The following is a 6,000-nucleotide window of genomic DNA, read 5'->3' as shown; positions in this document are numbered from 1 at the left end:
AGATGACTTCCATGCATGTTTCTATCTTAACTTATATATAATGTGGTACATGTGTGCCACTACTACAAAACATACCCCTTTCAGGTACAAGACTAGGTTTACTTCAGGGTTTGGAATGACATCTGTATCAGACTGAAATATGGAATGACATCTTTTTCCAAAAAAAAAAGAACTGGCTATGTTAGATGCCAAAAGATAACTATAGGTTATCCAATCAATCAATGCATCGATTGACTATTTTCTCCATTTTTATTAAAGTCAAAGGTTAATGAGAACTACTATTGATTGTTCATTATCTTCTGTATGCAGGCATCTCTTTGGGCTTTTCCTTATTAGGGCCTGTTTGGATCCATGAACTAAATTTTAGTCTTGCACTTTTAGCTCAAAATTTAGCTCTTGGGATCCAAACAGGAGGGCTAAAAGTGACAAATAGCTAAAATTTTGGAGCTAAATTTTAGCCTCCAAAGAGGCCCTAAAAGGGGCTAAAAGTGCTCCTGGACACTCCATACCCCTCCCCTCGCACAGCACCCTAGGCACGCGCCCCTCGCCCTCATCCGCACCTGCCCCTCGCCCTCATCCGCATCTCCCTCCTCCGCGCAGTCCGCCGCCAGCTCTTGCACACCCCTCGCGCCGCCCCGCTCGCCAGATCTCCACCGCCTCCGCCCGTCTCGCCCGATTCCCCCCGCCTCCCCTTCCTCTCGCATCGCTGCCGCCACCCCTCTCTCCTGAGTTCGTTCGCCGCCGCCGCTCTCGACGCCCCTCTCGCCAGATCTACACCGCGTCCGCCCCTATCGCCCGACTCCCTCCGCCTCCTCTTCCTCTGACACGCTCCCGCATCGCCGCCGCCGCCACCCCTCTCTCCTGAGTTCGTCCGCCGCCGTCCCTCTTGCCAGATCTACATCCCGTCCCCTTCCCTTCGCCACACCAGTGGCCAGAGCACCTCAACCGCCTACAAGCTACAAGTTTCACATCCGCGCGCCGCCGATGGATGGATTCAGCGACGACGACACTAGGGACTTCTTCTCCAGCAACTTCGACCTCTTCGCCGGTGAGGGGAGCCAGTATCTGGGGTTGGGATCCGTCAATGGTCCCCGGATTGGCATTGAGGCACTCGACCTCAACTCGCAGGCGAATGACTTGTCGTCGATGGCGGCTTATCAGGGGATCTTGCAATCCGGTGCACTGGTGGCATTCGAGAGCACGGGGCCTCATCCCTCTCAACTGCGCGGTGGCAGAAGAGGTAGCTCTCGCACACTCGATTTACGTAGTGCTCGGAGCTGTGGCAGAGCCGTAGCAGGCCGCGGCGAATGGTCGCCGTCCAGTCGCGGCCGCCGCGGTCAGTTACCACCTGTAACAGCTGCCATTTAGGTCATTCAAGTGACTTTGAAGAATTGGAAGTAATTCGAGAAGAAAAGGAAAAGAAATTGGCCAAAAATCAAATTCGGGTCAAATTTGACCGAAATTTGAATTTCGAATTTGAAATTCAGAAAAAATCGGCAAAAATGTGGAATATAAGTGTAAGAGTAACTAGAACTTAAGGATCAAGAATTTGGAGTAGAACTGATCCAAAATATCTCAAAGGAATTAGAGAAAGGAAAAAGAAAACTAAAGTTACTGTTCCTCGTCTGAAAACAGAAATTCAGAAAAACAGCCTCAGAGTCCATTTTGGAAATTGAATTCTGATAACTTTTTCAAATAAGTGAATAAGAACAACTACACCATATTAAATTATGGACTTTGGACTACAAGTTTTGGGTGTTGTTGGCTAGGAACATGGGAGGGAACAATTTTGAAATTGAGCTCAAAGTCAGCACATTGTCACAATTGACTGTCACCCTGAAATTGGTTAAGTCTGAAACCAGCAGCATAGGGTCGACTTTGGACTCGAATTCAGAGCAATGTAGATCAAGAGGGGTAGGTGTTCTTGAGCAAAATGGAAACTTGGGATGTTGTAGAACACAAATGGAGAGAAATTGGACTGGAAGAAAAGGAATTGGGTCACTAAATTGATTCACCAAGTGAGATCGACGTCACTGTCAGTTAACTGACAAACTGAATTTCGGATTCAGTCGAATTCAGACAGACACGAGAAAAAATTCAAAATTCGGCCAGGTTTGATGATTATCTCGGGTCAGAGCCAAAATAAAAAGTGAAAGATTCAAGTTTATCTCCAACTTCTGTTAAGACACTTGGGGACCGTTGGATTGAAGATCGACCGCAATTTAGCTCTGAAGTCACGGGCGTTAAAAGAAGGAAAGAGGGCCGGTGACAGAGCAGCAGGACGTGTCGCCACCGCCGCTCTCGGTCGCTCGCCAGCGCAACCCGCTAGGCCACCTCCTCACCACGCAAGCCTATGAGTAGGCCACGGTGTCGCCCATGCGCGCGGTAAACAGTTCGTATATTTACCGCTCCCGCGCCGCCGTTTCACCGCCGTTCCTTTTTACCGCCGCCAGCGCCTCTGTCCCCGTTGCCGCCGCCGAGCAAAATTCCACCGCCACACCGCACCTCCTGTCGATTCCTTCCGTCCGCACCTCCGCCCACACCCCACCAGCAACCCTAGCAACTTGTTGCCCAGCTTCTCCGCCGGCACACCTCAAACCGCCGCCGCTTCTGTCCGCCGTCGCCGCGCCTCCCGCTCACGGTGAGCACTACCTTGCGCTGTTTCCCTTCCTTCTTAAGTAGTCGTAGGCGAGTCCTTAGGGTCCTAGGATGGTGTAAGAGTAGTTGTTCGAGTAGTTTGTGCCGTCGTCGTGAGTAGTCGCGACCGGCCGAGGGTGTCGCCGCCCGTCGCCGTGGAGGGAATGGCTCCGGCCATCTCCCGAGGAGCTGTTGCCGCGCATGGGTGCGTGAAGGTGTAGAGGTGCTGTCCTGACCTAGCTTCGCCGCCGGTGGGGCGCTGGCTGGCGAGTCGCGCCGCCCCCTGTTGCGCGCGCGTTTTGGCGGGAGGAGGAAGAAGCTCCTGGACGCTCGGGCCCGCGCGGCAGAGAGAGAAAGGAGAGGAGGGGGAGAAAGAGGCCGGGCGCGTGGCCGTCTGTTGGGCCGCGGCCTTGAGGCCCAGTAACGCGCGCGGTCGGTCGTAAAAGAGAAAGCAGCCGGAGGCCCAGTGGAAGCAGGCCGCACCCGTGAAGGAAAGAGGAAAGAGGAAAGAGGGCCGTTGGGCCGGTGGCAGGCCGAGGAAAAAGAAACGGCCCACAGGGCCCGTCAGAGGGAGAATAAGGCCGGCGGGTAGAAGGGAATAGGAATAGGTGGGTCCGCGCCGTGGGGCCCAGTGCGCATGAGAGCGGGTAGGGTCAGGCTGCATAAGAAAAGTTTTCCAGGGCATTTTTCGGGAAAAATTAGATTTCCTTTAGAAAGAAATTAGTTTAAATCCGTTTTACACCATTTAAATCACAGAAATTTCTAGGAGTGTCCAAAATTAGTGAAACCAATTTTGTTAGGTATGTTTTATTTTCCTTTATGCATTAAAATTTTTTTACACCCTAGAAAAATAATAAAAATTCGGGTATTTATTTAATACCTTCCTTTTAAGGTAATTAAATAAATACTTAATATTTATAAAATGTATAAAATAGGAAATAACATTTTCTTAATCACAAATTATTCTTAACTCATAGGAAATTAGGTTTTCAAATTATAAATTAATTATAACTTTTCTAAAGATAAAAGAAAAAGCCTTAAGGAGGGTTAAGTAAGAAAAAGAAAATTTTGGGTTAATCTTTTTGGGTTTATGTGTGTTGGCTTGCAACTTTATCATGATAGATTGTATAGTCCTTGTTGGCTTGCAACTTTATCATGAAGGAAAGTTGTATAGTCTTTATTTCAAAATTCTGCATTCCTAACCCCTGCATATATTGTGCTATAGATCCCAAAGCACCGGAAGGAGAATATTTGGAATTTTCAGAAGGACCTTCGGAGTTCGAAGAAGTTTTTGAATTAGTCCCCTGTGAAGCCAACCCATCAAAGAATACTAACTTTTTAAGCGAACAAGGCAAGCCCCGGTGCATTTATACCTATCTGTTTTGGGAGTCGTTATTTCATGTGTCCAATTATCGGTTATTTGCTATATGTATGCACTAAGTCTAGGAGCTGCTTGAAACCTATTCTTGTGTATGATCATGCCTTGTTCTAAGGACATCTTTGCCACTTGTTCAAACCTTAGAAGGTACCAAAGTCTAGAACTGCTTACTTGCTTACATACTTGGTTTACCAACCTTAAGGAAAACTTTTGAGTCATACATATTGCTTATGGAAATAACTTGGAAAGTTGAAAGCGGACAGAAGCTAGAGATATAGTTCTGTCTGCTAGATTAATTGGTTAAGGCCCGATTCGTTGTCTTAACCTTTGATCAAGTGATAAGCATCTGATCACTTACTAGGTATGGGACCAGTAAAGCCCAGTAGGTTAGTAAACTCTATGATCAGGAATACTTCGTACCCACGCTTGACGTGCTAGAGATTGGCAGGGGTGTAGCCTGAAACTCACATGGTGATCGGGCCAGACGTGGGGTCCCATGTGGGGGTGCATCCCTAGGTCCGGGTAGTCGTATTCCTAATCATTGATTTTGCTAATCGAGAGGTTGTTATGTATGACCTGGACAGTCGTATAAAGCTGGTGATCAGGGTACTCTCCTGCAGGATGTAAATGGATCCGGATCACCACAATTCTCGGTTATGAATGCACTTGATCACTGTTGAGCATCGTAGTATCAATTCATGCAATATGTATCTTCCTGTTAATATTTGATGTATGAATTAATATCTATGATTGCTTTTACTTTCTGCTCATCATTTAGAATGGTTAGGTAATGACTTAACCCAAATAAAAGATAAAACTAAGGCATCACTTATAGTAAGCTTTTTCGGCAAAAATTGCATCAACCCAGTACACCAAAAGCTATCATATACATCCCAAGAAAACTATTATATTGGTTAGTCGGGTAAGACTTGCTGAGTACCCCGTACTCAGGGTTTTCCCCTTGTGGCTATCTTTCAGAAGCTCCGCAGGAGTCTACAGAGGAGGAAACCCCGAAGCCCTAGGGTATTGCTATGAGTCTCACAATACCCTTAGAGGAGAAGTTTTAAAATGCTCATTTCCTCCTGAACTGTTTATATTTAAATCTTAGAACTCTGTCTAACACTAAGTTTGCTTCAATCTATGTTCCGTAATAACTCGTACCTTTTATATGTATGTAAAAATGTAATGTTTGTTTATGTTATCCCATCGCGGATACTATCCTGATGTATGGCTATGAGACACGTCGTGGATCTTTCGAGGAGTCCTAGGGACACTCGACGGACTACCGGACTTATGCTATTTTAGGTGCGTTTCGGATAATCGCTGTTCTGGCGGCGGTTAGGCGCACTTAAACCAGCTTAAGTTGGGCGGTTCCGCCACACCACCTGTTCCCGCCGCCGGCCGTAGGATGCGTGGAGCTTCTTCGGCGGCGGCTGGTGCATCTGTAGGCCGTGGCCACGGTTGACGTGTTGGATGGCAGGGCAACGACGACGACGACATTGTCGACAATGAAGTCGAATAAATTTTTCCAAGCCGTCAGGTATGAGTCCATGTCCTTTGATCTCAGAGAAGTGCATGAATTCACTACTGCTGTTAGAGTAATATGAAATGCTTGTTCTTGTGATGCATATGGTAGAATAAATTTGACAGAGGAAGTTGGTCATCAGAGCAGAATAACAACTTGTTGTGTCAATTACTCATTGATCAAATTGAAATGGGTAACTAAATTAAAGGGACTATGATAGCAAGAGGGTATAAGCTCATCATAGAAAAGTATTACTGCGGTTCAGGGCTGAGGCATGATAGGAAACAGATAGCTGATAGGATTAGGAAGCTCAAGGGAATGTATCAGTTCATAAAAGATATACATTCCGACAGTGGCTTAGGCCGTGATGAAAATGGGTGGCCTACTGCAACCTTGGAGTGGTGGGAGACTGCAACAAAGGTATTTAGACAGGGGCCAATGCCCAAAGGTATGAAAGAGA

This window comes from Setaria italica, chromosome II (genome assembly GCF_000263155.2).
Source record: "Setaria italica strain Yugu1 chromosome II, Setaria_italica_v2.0, whole genome shotgun sequence".
In the NCBI taxonomy this organism is placed as follows: Eukaryota; Viridiplantae; Streptophyta; class Magnoliopsida; order Poales; family Poaceae; genus Setaria; species Setaria italica.
The sequence above is the reverse complement of the archived record's forward strand: the minus strand, read 5'-3'. Positions refer to the sequence as shown.